Here is a 17,911-nt window from a genome sequence, read left to right as displayed (position 1 = left end):
TCTTGTCCTGAAGTGGGATAGTCTCCCATTTTTTATTTGTGCATGTGCTGGGTTTTCTATTGTTATTTGTGATTTCAGTGACTTGTTTTGGACCTCCTGTGATGCCTTCTAGCATGGCCGTTTCTGAGAATCAGACTTCAGTTTTGAAAGGCATATTAGTGAACTTTCAGTTAAGAATTTGATTTTAGACCAAATAGAGCATAAAACTGGCTTTTTGTTTGTGTTGTGAAAGCTAACCTTTCTGTTGATGGTATAAAGTGAAAGAACAATTGTTGCTTTTGAGAATTAAAATACAGTTAATATAGATACTTGATTATAATGAACTAAGGCTTTTATAAAATTTCTTTGGATGACAAGATTGTTAAATAAGCTCTTGAGTTTGTAGCCAACTGGTTTTTTGTTTTTTTTTGTTTTTTGTTTTTTTTTAATTTTCAATGTTAAAGTACAGTAACTTCATAGGCCTTTAATAAGTGTTTGCATAATTAGAGGAAAAGTATAAAAAGATACACATTAAAATATTAAGTTTGTTACATTAGCAAGGTGAAGTTGAAGGGGAACAGAAGGAGAGGGAATCACTATTACTTTATATATTTTTAGACCTTGAATTTAAAAAGCTTGTATTGTTTTGTAATTTAATTGACTGAAATAAAATGTATAAAGAATTCAAGAAGTGTATGACCTAAAAAACTTAATAAAGTCCGATTGAACCTTACTCACTTTATCTTTTGAAGTTAATTCTGAAAGTCACATGTATCAGTGAGAAATCTTTTAATGAAATTTGGTGTGTGGATGGCTGGGCACACTTTTGGTCTGTGTTCAAAGTCCAAACTGTATTCCTGTGAGATTTTCATAGGGCACAACAGGATTTTGTGCTCTTGATTATTGACATAACTGTTGACATTAAGCAATGTTTTTTATAACTATTGTATAAAATAATATTTCTATAGGATAAAAATGAATATGTTAAGAGTCAATGTTGTGTAGTTTAGGAGTCAGACTAACTGGGTTCAAATTCTGGCTCCGTCACATTCTAATTGTGTATGACCTTGGTCAAAGTACCAAATCTGTGTGCTTCAGTTCCTTCATCTATGAAAGAGGTAATAGTACTGCCCCCAAAGTTTTGTTGTAGAGAGATGAATGACTTTGTTTACAGCCCTTCGAGGAATACCTTATATGACATAAATACTATTATGAGTTAGCTTATGTTGAATAACAAAACATCCCAAATTTAGTAGCTTTAAAAAGCATACATCTATTATTTCTCATGATTTGGTTGGCTGGGCAGTTGTTCTCATCTGGGCTGCCTTGGCTGGGGCCAGATAGTCCAACATGGCTTTGCTTACATGATTAATATAATGGCAGGTAGGCTAATAGCAAATGGGCTTGTTCCCATGTCTGTGGTCATAGGATTCTCAATAGCAGCAAAAGAGCAAACTGAAATGCACAATTGCTTCTGAATCCTCTGCTTCTTCACATTTGCAGATATTCCACTGGTCTAAGCAAGTTACATAGCCAAGTCCACATTCCTTATGGAAGGGAACTATTCAAGAGCGCACATACAGGTGGGGGACTTAGACAATTTTTGCAGATAATCTACTTCAAACACTATAGAAGCATTAGCTGCTATTATTATTATTACTATTACTATTATTATCATCTTTCCAAACATAAAGCTACTGAAATTAACTGCTCTTGACTAAGTCTTTAGTCATTAGCGTTTGCTGTTTCCACATATTCTGGGAGCTTCAAAAATTAATACTTGCGACAAGAGAGTTTTTAAGAGGAGCTTATTCTGCAGTGCTGAAATTATTATTTTTGTTACAAACTGTAGCTGTCCCTACTGGTCTCCCTGGGAGCATTTTGCAGGTTATAAAATACAGCGATTACTATGGTAATAATATTGCAAATATAAAATGGCTTTGACCTACTTGTTAAAATGCAGTGTGTATTAAAATAAAGACTGTGAGCTTAAAGCTAAATGAACTCAGAATAAAAACAGAATAGCAAGTCCAAAGTGCTGGGGAGATCTTCAAAGGAAAGGAGGGCATTTGATAAAGAGGATACATTTTCCCTCATCCTCTTTATTTTCCCCTTGGTGTGATGACTTCTGAAAAATGACACCAGTCTCAGAGTGTTTCTGCTCCCAGCCTGACTTGAAGGCAGAATTTTTTTTTTTAAATAATAAGAGCTATCATTTGCAGAGCTATTTACTGTGAACCAGGCAGTGAGCTGGGTGTTTCTACACACTCAATTCCTCATCATGACATGTGCCTGAAGCGGAAATTATTTTTCTGCTTTTATAAATGAGGAAACTGAGGCACAGAGAGAATAAATGACTTGCCCCAAACATGGGAAGTCTTTCTCTCAAAGGCTTAGATCACTGAGGACCCATGAATCAGAATTGTGAGACCAAAAATAAGTTGGCCACAATTACATGAGTTGATTCAATTTCCAAAAGACTCTATTTTGGGGACATTTTCATTGCTTTTGTCAATTGAATTATTCATTTATTCAACAGATACTCATTATATGCCTACTGTTTGCTAGACAGCATGCTAATTGCCATGTTAGTCCACAGACAGGAAGGTTTCCCACATGTGCAAGGTAGGACTTGGCATATAAGAAGGCATTTCTCAAGGGTAAGAACTTATCTGTGTTTCAGGAAGCAGTCATAGTAACAGCAAGAACCCAGAGGACCTGCAAACAGCTCAGTTTAGCAAGAGTGTAGAGACCAGGATCTGCAGGACAATTTTGATAAAGAAAGTTGGCATCGTAAGCAAGAGTCATATCTCAAAGAGCTTTGTGAGTTGGGTTTCTTTACTCGAGAGCACAAGGGAGTCACAGAAAAGACTGAGTGGGGAATGACATGATCAGATGGGTCATATAGCAGTATCACTGCAGCCACAGTATATAAAATAGGATTGAGATGGGGGTGAAGGGAGGAGAGGCAAGATCTCTGGCAGGGAGTCCAGTTAGTAAAACCGATGCAGCAGTGCTGGAGAGAGATGATGGTACCTGGAGCAGGGCATGGCGTCAAGAACAGAGAAGGGCAATAGAGAAACGAAGAACATTGAGGATACATGGAAGCTGTTTGGATGCGGAGGGAATGAGAAGAGTTGAAGATGGCATCTGGTGTCTGACATGGGAGCCTCAGTAGATGGTTCCCCTGATGAAGAGAACTTTGAGGGAAGAAGATGACATATCAGCTGTGGACAAGTTGACTTTGCACCTGTGGAGCGTCCAAGCAGATATACCCAGAAGATAATTAGGACACATGAGTCTGGACCTTAGGAGAGATTTTTGGGCTGGAGATGAAATTTGAGCTCAGTAACACTCTCTCCTCTAGCACCCGTTTGCATTCCCCATCATCTCTGTCTCCTCATTGAGATTCATTTACCCTTAGTATTTATCTTATTTGCTTATTCTCTTTCTACACCACAACAGAATTTAAGTTCCATGCAAACAAGGAATGTGTCTGTTTGGTTCACAGCCACATCCTCAACACTTAGAACAGTGATTGCCTGGCACTTAAATCAGCAGACAGAATCTGATAGATGCCACTGCAGAGAAGGAGCCAAAATTAGCTTGCCCTTGGAGAGTGGAGGCTCTGAGAAGATACAGGCCCATGGCAGAAACTTCTTTGAAAAGGAAGGACAGAGAAAGAGGAGCCATCAAAGAAAACTGAGAAGAAGCCTCCTCTCTTTGCTCTGAGAGAATCTTCAGAGCAAATGGGGAGGTTGAATGACAAAACATTTAGAGCTTTCAGGGACCCGAAACAGAGTAGCTCTTGAGGACCTAATGATTTCTAAAATCAGTGGGCAGGACAGAGTTAAGCATATACATATTCTTCAGGTTTTTTTGTTCTTTTTTCTTTCTCTTTTTTCCCCCCTGCTTTTAAAGAAATTTTCAGCCAACTGCAAGTGTGGCTTTAGAGCACAGGAAAAGAGGGATGACTATTACCACATTTAATTCAGCAGGAGGCAAATGGAGTTCATCTTGCAGGCCTGTTGGGATCAATTTACCAGGGTTTTATTTATTTATTTAGGGACAGGGTCTTACTCCATTGCCCCAGCTGAAGTGCAGTGGCACAGTCATGGTTCACTGCAGCCTCAGCCTCTTGGACTCAAGAGATCCTCCCACCCCAGCTACACAAGTAGCTGAGATCACAGATGCATGTACACCACCACACCTGGCTAATTTATTGTATTTTTTGTAGACATGGGTTCTCCCTATGTTGCCCAGGCTGGTCTCAAACTCCTGTACTCAAGCAATCTGCCTGCCTCCAGACTCCCAAAGTACTGGGATTGCAGGCTTCAGCCACTGCACCCCGTTCCAAATAAGGGCTTCCTTTATAGGAGAGTTGCATTGAGAAACATTCTGAGGCTGATTCTAGGCACAGCTGGAAAGAGTTCTGTGATCATGTAGTGGTATTTGTTGTGGAAGCTGGACCTGGGTGGTGTCATAACCTTTGCCATCCTCATCAAGAAAATGAGTTACTATGAGTAACAATTTTCCAGAAACATGTGTATTCTGTCTCTTACAGTGTATGTTTACCAGATGTGACTTCTGCCTTCCCAAGACTCTGATACTCTGCTTGGTAACTTGTGGACCTCTGTTTGGTCTCATTGGCATGCATAACTCATTAGGGAGTTAAACTAGGCCAGACTGAAGGTTGACTTTTTATAGCCTGATAATTTTTATGCCACCCCAGGAAAGCTGTGACTCCATAGCTTTCAATTTTGTTCAGGCTTTCAATTTTGTTCGTAATTATTTATTATTTAGAATAGATAATTCTGAGAAATAACCCCACACCTTGCAATTATCAGTCATATAAATTGACCTGCTGATAATCACAGAAATGAAAAGAAATTGTACATAAGCTGGTAAATTCAGGTCTTACAAGCACCAATTCTAGAATTCATCTTGGACAATAAATCTGAAGGTAAAACCTTCATATTATAAATAGATTTTTTAAAAGTGTTCAATTATAAATTTTCAATTCCATGGATAAGATCAATCAGGTCAGTAGGGATAAATGATGTCTTTGGATTTAACATATTTTAGTTATTAGTTGCTCTGCATTCCTCTATCTCTGCTGATCATTTTTCTCGGAAAGGCAAATTCTTGAAATTATTTTATTGCTCTTCCAGAGGGCAGAATGTTCAGTGGGCAATGGTAATGGAAGGCTTTCTTTTGGAAACCTCCCAAATTCGGTCTCCTAACTAGGAGTTAAGTAAGTGAAAACCTCAAATTTTATATCCAGAGGGGAGGAGCAGCAACGAGTATAAAATGCGAAGAGCTTTGAGACTTTGTGATTGGCAGCTTGTGGTAATTGATCATCACTTGACCCTGAGAGAGAGTACTCTCCAGTAAGTAGCTACTGATATATTAATAGTTCTTGAATGCTAGCAGGTTGTTCAAAGTCATTCAATCTGAAGGTGAATTTTGACAGTAACATGCAATACCTCTTCTTCCCTTATTCAGAGTGTAAGTGGGGAATCTATGGCCATCAATTAGTAAAATTGACTAAGTGTCTATAATTAGCTTAGCATTTTTACAGGCATTGTGAGAAATTCTAGAGAGCCTTGAAGATATGACCTTTATCTTCCTAGTGCTGCTTTTTGCAGGGGGAGGGGAGGAGAAAGATCCTAAAAACAAAAGCCCCCACAAAACAAAAAGTCATGCAACCATTCAGGAGATATTCAAATGGTAGACCAGATAGTAGTTTACCAACATGAGACATTACATAAAGGAGAGTGTTTGGGGCAGCAGGTTATGAGAGTGAGAGAATGGGAGAAGAGAGAGAGAGAAAGAGAGAGAGAGAGCGAGAGAGCGAGAGAGCGAGCGCGAGCACGCACACAAGAGAGAGCCAGTGGATGCCCATCAGCCTGACCAAATGTGGTGTACACTTCCAGAGTAATGTGCCTAACACAGAGGGCCAAAAACTCTCTCCTCAACTACCAAGAAAAGAGGTATCAATATTTAGGCCCAGCAAATGCAAATACTGATACCTAGATTCCCTATACATAAAAGTTATCTCTTCTTGAAATACTATAAGAGCTTAAGAGGCATCTGTTTCCCCTCTGTCCTGGAACGCTTGCTTTTTCAATTTAGGGGCAGTGAAACTTAGATAATATAAATATTTCAATTTCCTCCCTCCCTCCCTCCCTCAAATGTAGCCAAGAGATTCTATTCAGTTTTTAGAATTCATTATCAATTTACTAACCTACTTGATCATGTAGTGGAAAAGTAATAAATACGTTAGTTTGGTTTTGAGAAAGCTTTAAAAATACAATTCCTAGATCCTGTTTCAAATATAATAAATTCGAATTTCCCAGAGTGAGGCCCAGAAATCTACAGAATTGTCAAATTCCCTGGGTGGTTCTTATGTAGACAGTCATAGTCAAACATTTAGAAATGAATGAAATGGCTGGTATATGGCAGTAAGAAGCAGAATGCAAATCCCTAATATCTGCACAAATAGGGATGATCTAGGTACTTGTCCTTGGTACTGATCTGTTTATTGAAAGACTGAATGAAAAATTTAAAAATGAACAGAACTACACTTGAAGTCAGATGCCCAATTACCCTGTAGAATAGCCAGAATGTAGTGAGAGATATGTAGAGGAAAAAGAAAAAAGAAAAAACAAAAACAAAAACAAAAAAAAAACCACACAAATTAAAAACAACTAATCTTTAACAGGTTTTGGTCAACAGTTCAGTGTTTATCAAATTAATATGGTATTGAAATCATGTGTTGGGAATGAGGAGAGCATAAACCCACTCCACGCTGCCTTGGACAAATCATGCTTGAAGGTTTTTTATTGCTAAGACCATTTTCAAACATAATGAAAAATCAAAAGAACAATACAGGCCAGGTGCACATGGGTCACATCTGTAAACAAAGTACTTTGGGAGGCTGAGGTGGAGGGTCACGTGAGGCCATGAGTTTGATACCAGCATGGGCAACATAGCCAGACCCCGTTTCTCAAAAAATTTTAAAAATTCGCCAGTCATGGTTGCATGTGCCTGTGGTCTGAGCTACTTCAGAGGCTGAGGTGGGAAGATGGCTTAAGCCCAGAGGTTCGAGGCTACAGTGAGCTATCATTATGCCACTGTATTCTAACTAGCCTGGGCAACAGAGTGGCACCCTGTCTCTAAAATAAATTAAAAAGAGAGACCTGTACAATGCATCTCCGCATAACAGATTTAATGATTATCGAAATCTGGTTACATTTTATTCGTATGTTCCAATTTCCTTTTGCTTGACTTTCTTCCCTCCATCCTACCTTCCTGCTTCCTTCCTAAATGTTTTAAAGCACATTTCAGATGTTGTGTTATTTTAGCCTTACATATTTAAACATGATTTTCTGGAAAGCATGGATGTGCTTTTCTTACCTAACCACATCTCACCTGACATTATTGACACTAAGTCCTTGTTCTTGTTTAATTGGATGTCACATCTTGAGTGACTGAGGTGGTGAAAAGGTTTGAAACCACGTCCCACAAGCAGCAGTTAACAGAACTGAGTTGCTAGAAGACAAGGCTCAGGATTGGAAGGATAGTGAGTGGAAGAGGGGCTGGACTTGCTTTCTGTGACCGGCAGTGGAGGAATGCTGGCTGGTGATGAAACTTGCTACCTCAGGAGTTTTCTCACCTGGAGGGTGGATGTGAGACACTGCGGAGAGGTGTCACATGCTCATTTTATGAATATTTATCAAGTGCCTGCTATGGTAGATGCTGAGGATGATGTGAACAGTAAGACGGGTGCCATCCCTTCCCTCATGGATTTTCCGATCTATAGCACTGTTTCCCAAAGGGTGAGATGGGTGAGGGAATGCAGGGTCAATTCAGTAACTAACATTGAGTTACATGTAGTTACAAACATTCTCTTTCAGTCTTCCAAACCTTGTAAGGCATCAAGGAGGAGGTCTCATTTGAGAGTTAGGGTTGCCACACCTCTAAAATTTCATCATCTCCCTTTCTAATGAAGCAAGAGCAACTTGAGGTTCACAGTTTTTAGCAAGCAACAGTATCTTGTGAACTATTTTTTGATCAATTCATTAAACATCTTTATAAAAGCAAGTAAGATAACAGGCAAATACTCAATGACCTAAAAATAGAAATCCCATTTGACCCAGCAATCCCATTACTGGGTATATATCCAAAGGATTATAAATCATTCTATTATAAGGACACTTGCACACGAATGTTCATTGCAGCACTGTTTACAATAGCAAAGACTTGGAACCAACCCAAATGCCCATCGATGATAGACTGGATAGGGAAAATGTGGTACATATACACCATGGAATATTACGCAGCCATCAAAAACGATGAGTTCGTGTCCTTTATAGGGACATGGATGAACCTGGAAACCATCATTCTCAGCAAACTGACACAAGAGCAGAAAATCAAACACCGCGTGTTCTCACTCATAGGCGGGTGTTGAAAAATGAGAACACATGGACACAGGGAGGGGAACACTACACACTGGGGTCTGTCGGGGGGAAATGGGGGCAGGATGGGGGGTGGGGAGATAGGAAGAGATAGCATGGGGAGAAATGACAGATACAGGTGAGGGGAAGGAAGGCAGCAAACCACACTGCCATGTGTGTACCTATGCAACAATCTTGCATGTTCTTCACATGTACCCCAAAACCTAAAATGCAATAAAACAAAAACAAAAACAAAAGATAACAGGCAAATACTTTATACAGGAATAATTAAAACCAAAATGTTACAAGGGATGATTTTAAGTTTTGGGGGTTTGTCTGTTTGTTTTTGTTTTCCACTTTTTATATTTGCATACAATAAAATGTATTCTTAGGTTTATACTTGCAAATACTTTATGCATGCAGTAATATACTGTATGCATAGGGTAATAAACTGTCATGTAACCACTCCTACACTCAGAGTACGAATCAGTTTTACCACCTTCCAAGATTTTCTCATGCTACCTGTATGTTTACAGAAATTTCTGCCCCCTACCCCCACCCCACAGTGCATTTTAAATTCTCAAGTATCCTCACCTGCCATCCCCAACCCTTGGCAACTACGGATCTGCTTTCTGTTTTGATAATTTTGCCTTTTCTGGAATGTCACATAGTACAGTCATACAGTATATAGCCATTTCAGTCTGTCTTATTTCACATAGTGTAAAATATTTGAATTTCATCTGTCTCATTGCATCTATTCATTTCCTTTCTTTGTTTCTTTGTTTATTTATTTATTTTTTCTTGAGACAGAGTCCCACTCTGTCCACCAGGCTGGGAGTGCAGTGGCATGATCTCAGCTGGAGTGCAGTGGCATGATCTCAGCTGGAGTGCAATGGCATGATCTCAGCTGGAGTGCAGTGGCATGATCTCAGCTCACTGCAACCTTGGCCTCCCAGATTCAAGTGATTGTCTTGCCTCAGCCCTCCTGAGTAGCTGGGATTGCAGGCACATACCACCACGCCTGGTTAATTTTTTTGTATTTTTAGTAGAGAGAGACAGGGTTTTGCCATGTTGGGCATGCTGGTCTCGATCTCCTGACCTCAGGTGATCCACCTCCCTTGGCCTCCCAAAGTGCTAGGATATAGGCGTGGGCCATCACGCCCATCCGTATTCATTTCCTTTTAAGTGCTGAGTACTATTTCATTGTGTGAATGAGCCACAATTTGTTTATTGTAAATAATAATATAAGGTATAGTCAATAAGACAAATGACAAACATGGTACTTAGTGAACACAGATTTAGCAAATACATTGAAAGTGATATGCTAATGGCTGAGTTTTGAGGGGGATAAAAACTAGTCTAACAAATGTATGCATTACAGAGTTGTTTGAGTAGGCCATCTTCTAATTTCTTATCCATACCTTCAATAGGGCATTTGATTGAAATATAAGTATAATTTCTATTATCTTAAGTCAGAATATACCTTTCAGGTTCCTAAAATAACCCAGGATCTCCAGAGCATCCTTTTTCATAACCTCCTCACTTATTTTGATGCATTCCCTCCTTCCTTGCTTCCTTCCTTTTTCTCTTCCTTCCTAGCCTTCTCTCTCACTTTCTCTCTCCTGTCCCTTCCCCCTAATATTTCATTGGAGTTTATATAACTGAATTAATTAGATCTATTTCTCAAGGAGTTGGTTTTCCAGAAAATTCGCTTTGTAATTGGCATGAAAGAAGAGCTGGCATATTAATCAAATGCTACAATTTGTTCTTTGTATCTGAGTGAGGCTGAGGTTGGACTTACTGCTTATCTGTTGTCCATTTGTACCATTCTGTCCTTTGCAGCCAAGGAGCCTGGATTCTTTGTGATTGGACTGGGTGATGGTTGTAAGTGTTGATATATTGGGCGTAGACCTGCTGAATGGGGACAAACCCTATCTCCTTAGTTACTGTTACAGAGTCCCCAGGATATAAAGTGTCTGTATGAAAAGAAATAAGAGCTTTTCTTTCCCTTTGTTTGACTGATGATATCTATAACATTTAATAGAATAAAATGATAAAAATCTTTGTCCTTTGCTACATAACATGTTAATTGCTGTTTTATGTATTTATTCATTTTGTGTTTCTGAAATATATTCAGTTTATAGACATTTCTGTCCCTCAATGCATTTTTAATTCTCAAGCATCCTCAAATTATGTATATTTAATATAATCTCATATATGTGGAGGGAGATGCACTTTGTAGCTAATAGGGAGATCAAAGTTGCTAGCTTTCTCCATTTAGTCAGCTTGTTACAGAATACAAAGGCTGCTCAAGGATTTGAGTTCATATCTTAAAAGCTCATCAGAAATATTCTAAGCTATAGATTTTTTTCTCTCTCAGCAACATTTCAGATATGGAGGTTCTCCTCGGTTGCCCTTGCTAGTGTTGCTGAATTTAAATGCCACAGGAAAAAGGAAAGATCTGTTCTGTTTTTTCATCTGTGGAATGAGGGGGTTGGACTAGATGGAAGATGTCAAATTTATAGCATTAATACTGTCATTCCTCATCTATCCACATGACAGACATCACTAACCAATCATAGCGTGCTTTCCTGCCAATGCAGGATGACTTCTTGTCAAGTCAGCACTCCAGGAAGCCACTACTAATCAATTGACGCTAGCCCACGACGTGAGATTTATTTCTATTGTGAAACAAGTGGTGTTTACTCCCTGGAGTATACTCAAGAGGGTTACAAAAGTTAGGTACTCATTGAACAGCAGAAGGAAGAATGGCAGAGGCCCTTGTTGTTTCAAGTAAAGAGGATCTTAGATTACTACATTTTATGCTCCTTGAAGGCAGGGATTGTGTTTTAGTCTTGTTTTTCTATGTCTACCCAGCCTACATGGTAAATTAGTTCTCATAGTAGATACTACATAAATGTTTGTTAAATGGTATATGAAGAAATTAATGAAAGAGCATGTCCTTGTCCAATTCTTTCTTCTCTAAGACTGTACAGTTTAGTGCTTCTTCCAAAGGGCAGGGATGACTTTTGCCACTACCGAGTTTCATTCACTTTAGTTCAGGCCATTCCTTCAGGTTAGCTACATAGCTTTGAGTTCTCCACCAAGCATTGGCACTGCCCATCAATGATTGGCTGGACTTAACAAGTTTCCTCTCCATCTGTCATCCCAATCATTCACAAACATACTGAAAAATTCTGAGGAGGGTCCATTTAATACTTCTCCTGCTTGACTCTGAATTATTTCAACTTGTTGTGTAATTGGAAATCTGAAGGTTTAATGATACGAACAAGAATTCTGTCACAGATTCAATATTTAACACTGGAGAAAATTATTTATTTGACACTTAACATATGTAGCCCTTACTAGTTGTATTTTTGGAAGTAGATTTTAAATTCTTATATGGAAAAGACCAGGTGTGATAACTTTATTTTGACAATGATATGTCTTTCATATGGTAGATACTCAGTAAACAATTTATATTTCTCAGGGTAGTTTTATGAAAACAGACTGAAGTCTCTAACTGTTAGAAGAGAATCATCTTTGGAAACAGAAGGGATTTTTTTTTTTCTACCCAGGCACTGAATTTTATCTAATAATAATATTGTATACCTGTTTAGTAGAAATTAATTATGGGCTAGGCACTCTGCTACATGATTAATAAATATTCTCAAAACAGCCCCAGGACTAGTGATATGAATTCCATTACAGATGAGATAAGTGAAGCTTGGAGAATATACCCAACCCAGCCAGAGTCACAAGATAGTAAGTGGCAGTACTGTGACGTAAAGGCAGGCCTGATTCTAAAGTCTTTTCCCCTAAAGACAACAGGTCCCTCATGGCAGATGTGACTTGCTGCAAGAAGCCTTCCCTGAGCCACCACCTCTCCCTGCCGTGCTAGTTGAAACATTCTTCCTCTGAGTTTCCATAGTTTCTATTCCCTTGTTATGATGCTCTCTATTCTGTGATAGCTGCTTCTACTACCAGAGTAAGATCCCTGGTGACAAGGACTTGGGTTTTTTTGTTTTGTTTTCTGGGTTTTGCTGCTTTTGTTTGATGGCTGCATCTTTCCCAGGAGAGCTCTGCCACTTTGCCCTGCACACCTGGACGCTATAGAAAATATACAGCTAAGTCTTCAAGATGATTCAGGAAAATAGAGTCCATCTTCATATGTGGGGTGGCAGAAGCTGCCTCTCTTCTGGACTACAAATTGCCATCTGCTGCTTACCACTGTCATTACGTTATCACACTGCTTCATTTTTCCCCACTTCTGTTTTTTATTAACTGCTGTTTCTGAATAATTAATACTTGCAAATGTTCTATGCTTACCCTGTTTGAGATGGCTCGTGCTTCTTGAATGGGAGGATTCATGATTTTTATAAATTTTGGAAAATTCTCAGCCAATATATCTTCAGTAATCGCCTCTTCCTGATTTCTCTGGTCTCTCCCTATGAGAGTCCTACTATACATAGATTGGGACTTCTCAGTCTAGTCTCCATATCTCTTTATCTCTAAGATATTTTTCAACTCTTTGTCCTTTTGTGCTTTAATTCTGTAATGTCGTGAGATCTGCATTTCTCTCTTCAGTAGTGTCTACTTAATCTATCCATTGAGTTTTTAATTTTAGTGGATCTATGGAGAGAAATAGTCATCATGTCGTTCCTTTTAGGGTTTCAATTCTAGCTTCAGTGTTTTCAATCCTTATAAACTTTCTCATTCCATGTTCCTTTTCAGAATTTCAGTTGTTTTATGACCTGTAATTCTTGAGCCTCTTATTCTTTTTATTTGTTGACATGTAAAATCAGTTTCTTAGATGTTGTATAATTTACTGTTGGGAACACATACTTGTCATATTGGTTATGGTCTGGGCTGTGGAAGTGGCCAGGGAAATCTTCATTTGTTTCTATCAGGCATTCCTGACATGTCATGAACAGGACGGATTTTAATATTAATTTTTCAGTCAGAGCTTCTTGATTTTGACTTTTGTTATTCCTAATATCTCAAGAAAGGCACAGTCTTAGGGTTTCTCACTCTCAGTTAAAACATTTCCCTCTCACCCAGAATATAGGTAGAGGCAGACAAGTTTTACCTAGCTGGCTGTCAATTTTTCCAGTCTATCTGTTCATTTGAAGGTGCAGCCCTCAGTGAATATTCTTGGCTTTCTACAAATAAGAACTTCCTGCTCTTCTTTGTTCCAAGGCCCTGTCTCTCTCCTGTGTGGACAGTACAATCCTAGCCCCTAGGGAACCAAGACAAGCCTTTTGTCTGCCACCAGCCACTCTTCCCTCTCTCTCATAACCACAGCATGACTGCATGCTTCTTACTCTTGTTTTTAATTCCCTCTTTATTTCTTGGTATTTTCCTGTTTTGTTTTGTTTTGTTTTTAATAAAGTCTCAGGCTGTCACCCAGGTTGAAGAACATTGGTGCCATCATGGCTCAGTGCAGCCCTGAATTCCTGGGCCAAACAAATCACCTCAGCCTCCTGGGTCTTGCAGTGTTGCTCAAGCTGATTTTGAACTAATGGTCTCAAGTGATCCTCCTGCCATGGCCCTGCAAGGTGGGATTACAGGTGTGAGCCATTGTACCCGGCCTGCCTTCCTTTATTGTGAGTCAGCTAAGCATTCAAAAGTCAGCTAAGCATTGTGTTATATTTTATCTAGCATGTCTGGATATTTGAAGGGTTGGATTTTTCAGGTTGTCATCATTTGCCATTTTTCCAGAACCAGGACCTTATACAAGCTCATGGTAAAACATTTCAAATAATATACAAGGACATATGATGAAATGTTAGTGTCCTTACCCTCTTAAGATCTGCCTAGACCTCAAATCACCTTGTCAGTAGTAGTGGCCTTTACCATTTTCTTAATCATAGTTCTTGAAGTAATTTTTGCATATACAGCATACATATGTGCACATAATACATGAAGATGTTTTGTGCAAGCAGAATTTTTTACTGTCTGCACTGTACTTAGCAATGCATTGTGGCACTCACTGCATACTGCTGCACTTAGTTCTGATTCTTTCTCATGACTGTATAGTAGTCCATTATATGGATGTACCATAATTTACTAACTATGCCCCCACTATTGGATAATTATGTTTTCAGTTATTTTGATATTATAAACTCTCCTACAATAAACATTCCCTTACATATGTCTTTGCTTATATGTCATTTAGCATAATTCACTTTGTCTATTTCCTTGTCTCCCATCCTCCCACCCCCATCCCCCACTCGTGGGTTCCTTGTGGTCAATGACTTGATGATCCTAATACCTGGCATGGGGCCTAGCACTGAGTTGGCACTAAATTCACATTTGTTTCATTAATAACTGCTCACTACAAAGTCAAATCAGCAGTCAGACTCAGTCCAAATCTCCAGCAAATGTATTTTAATTGCAGTAATAACAGCTATTGACTATTCATTTGTCCAGGGTTATTGACCGAGTACCTCCTGTAGTCTAAACATGAGCTCATGCAATCTTTACTACAACCCTATGAGATGGTAGATTTCATGATCATGCTTTACAGACAGGGAAACTAAAATGCAGGTTACCTACCTGTAAGAGGCAGAGTTAGTAATTGAACACAGCTTGGTGTGAAATCAGTGACTGGCCTTTTGACTGCTCTCTTAATTAACAGTGTACTGTCACAGCCAACAGTGGACATATTTCCGTTGTTCGTTCTTTGGTGTATTCATTCATTCAATCAATCAACAAATATTTACTGAGAGCTCAACACGTTCCAGGTAGGGAGTGATAGGTCTTGATAAAAATATCCCTACCTCGGTAAAATTTACAGTGTAAAGGGAGTGACAGATTAAGCAAAAACGTGAAAATGTGATGAGTGACTGAGAAGAGATAAGCAAAGGCTTTAGGAGCACCAAGAGCAGAGAAGGCCTCCAGTGTCTGTGATAAACTGGGTGAGCCTCACTGAAGGACAGCATTGGATGGGGAGGACCACAGGATGGGTGAAGCCTAGGAGACCAGTGTGCACCCTGTTCCTTGTGTGCACTGCAGTCTAATCTCTCTTCCAGCCACTGCCAGCTCTCAGGACCTCTGGTCTGAGGGCCAGAGGGCCTCTGTCCTTCTGCTTTTGAAAGGTGGCTCAGCACTCCATCAGCCCTTTCTAATTTTAAAGTAGTAGCTCCCTTGATTGAAATCTCAATTTGGGAACAGGCCTAGGATTGGCCTGTGGCTCGAGATTTTCACCAATAAGCGGAGTGGGAGTTGGGGAGGTGTCCCTTTAAGCAGCCGGGAGGCAGCCCAGAGAGCTTGGAGCTCCTCTCCCCAGGACCTGAGTGATTTTGCAGGATCCGGAGCTGCGCAGAGAGCAGAAGCCTCCGGGAATGTCAGCCCCCTGGTGCGGAGCCCCTGCAGGGCCCCCTCCTGCTCCGGGCAGTTGGCGGCCGACGCCCCGCTGGGCTCCTTAGCTGAGGCTACTCCTGCCCCTGAGTCTCCAGCCCCCTTTTCCCCCGCCTTCCCCCTCACCCCCGCCCCAGTTTCCCGGGCCGGCGGAGGCTCCGCAGCGTCGTTGGAGCAATGCAAGGCTAAGCTGGGTAAGTGCCCCCCCCCACCCCCGCATAGCCGGGGAGCGCGGAGAGGGGCGCAGGGGCACATTTGCTCCAGGTTTCAGGAACTCCTCTGAAAAAAGGGTCCTTGCAGCTGGAAACTAAGCTCTGGGAGAGATGCGCTTTGCCACCCAGACACTGGGGAGTCAGGAGCCCCGCGGTGGGGACCTGGTGAACTGAGTGTCGAGGGTCTGACTGCCGGTCACCTTTCGCGCAGCCACTGTATTAACCAATGGTGGTAATCATAATATCACGAGGGGATGGTGGTGTTATTGTATTAGGACTTCTTAAGGGGGAACCTGAAAACATCCCTGGATTTGCTTTTTAAATACCCTTTATTCTCTTAGAATTCATTTTCCCTTAAATATTTAAAAGGTATTTACTGTTAATGACTTAGTTTTCTATTCAAAATATTTCTTAAAGTCTCCAGAAAGATCTACTTTAAAACATTATTTACTTCTTCCCACATACTTTTATATTTTGAGCTTATATCCCCGAAAAGAGAAAAGTTGTTTATTTTCCCAGAACTTTAAAAATTAATTTCTTTGCTTTTTGGTGGACTTCAGTAATGGAAGCACCTCTGGATTTGTTAACGTGTTCTCTCTGAATTGGGATAGGTGGAGAGGTCCCCTCTCCAGGCCCTTCTTAGCTCTACATGAGGGAGTGTGTAGTTTGGTGATGAGAGGGTTAATTCTTACTCTCCAGATTACCAAATGCACCCTCTCAGATGCTGAAAGAGTTAGGACTTGGTGAAGGTTGGGATTACACAAATCTGGAGTGCCTGGGGAGCCATGCCCTGGGAAACGTTAAAACAAAAATAATCAGGAAAGATTGTGGGAAGGTGCTGGGTAAGATTTAAAAGACGTGGTTTCAGCTCCCCCCACCCATCTGTTCACTTGTGTGTACCTAAGCAAGAGGTCGAGAATCGAATGCAGAAGATGAGAGTTTACCTTTTTTTTTTTTTTTTTTTTTTTTTTCCTGTAAGATGAGGCAGCTGGAAGACATGCCTTCCAAAATTTGTGCAGAGTCTGATGTGTGGATTGCCAAATTCCATTTCCGCCCAAATTAAATTATTTGGCTTCTAGAAGCCCTTATTTTGCTGGGCTGGCCTTCATTTGCAGTTGTTTAGGTGGTGTGAATCATTTGTATACTTTGAGTTCCCTGTTTTCTGTACACAGATGTTTTTATCTGTGCAGCTAGTTGAGTAATTACAGAGATGGACATGGCCCTGTCTGTACAGACAGAACAAATACCGCTTGGGGAAGATCTGGCCTTTCCATTTCAAATCATCAATTGCCAAATCTTCCCAGCCCATTGGGCAATTCAGATAAAGGTGTCAAGTGAGCTGGCCAGTGAAGAATTTATATGTGCAGCTAATTCTGCTCATCCTACAATAAAACATCTTCCCATGGAGCCAAAAAGTGGGGGTTAGGGAGGCATATAAAAAATGATCCTGTGTTCTTAGTCACTGCCTACCCAGCTCTCCCTGGATTTCTGAGAACCTGCCAGGAGAAACTGTTGACTGGATGGAAGTTTCAAGAAATGCAGAACAGAAATCAGGACAAGCCCTCCTTGAGCAACTTTTATTTCTGTTTGGAGGAAAGGAACACTTTGTTAGAATAACAAATCGTGGCTGCTTTTCAAGACGAGAAAACGGTTCTTGTTCCGAAGGCAGATTCGTTTTAAGAGTGTGAATCATTTGGTTTAGCGATTTTTTTTTTTTTTCCTTTTGCGGTGGAGGCTTCGAGATGATTAAATGTCCTGTCTGCAGGAAATTACCAGGAGATTTGAGTATTTTCCTGAATCAGCCTCAGATGGTACACAGCTTTGGGTGTAATACAAGAAAGCTCTGTTACAAGGCAGTCTTTCCTCAGTGATAGCCTCAGTCTCACAGAGGTTTTCAAG

The 17,911-nt window shown here is 40.2% G+C and overlaps 1 protein-coding gene across 5 annotated transcripts in view; it reads left to right on the top strand.

Annotated features, from left to right (window-relative positions):
• The window catches only part of PRICKLE2 (prickle planar cell polarity protein 2), a 395,296-nt gene that overhangs the window by 192,036 nt on the left and 185,349 nt on the right, over positions 1-17,911 (top strand). Inside the window, exon 1 of one of the 5 annotated variants that reach the window (XM_010350917.3) lies at positions 14,476-15,994. The exons of the other annotated variants lie outside the window; for them this stretch is intronic. The gene's annotated coding sequence lies outside the window, so the exon portion shown is untranslated. Of the gene's footprint in view, positions 1-14,475; positions 15,995-17,911 lie in introns of those variants that run through there. 5 annotated transcript variants of the gene reach the window in all.

The sequence above is a fragment of the Saimiri boliviensis genome, chromosome 8 (assembly GCF_048565385.1).
Source record: "Saimiri boliviensis isolate mSaiBol1 chromosome 8, mSaiBol1.pri, whole genome shotgun sequence".
Classification (NCBI taxonomy): Eukaryota; Metazoa; Chordata; class Mammalia; order Primates; family Cebidae; genus Saimiri; species Saimiri boliviensis.
This window is presented reverse-complemented; position numbering and strand designations above follow the sequence as displayed.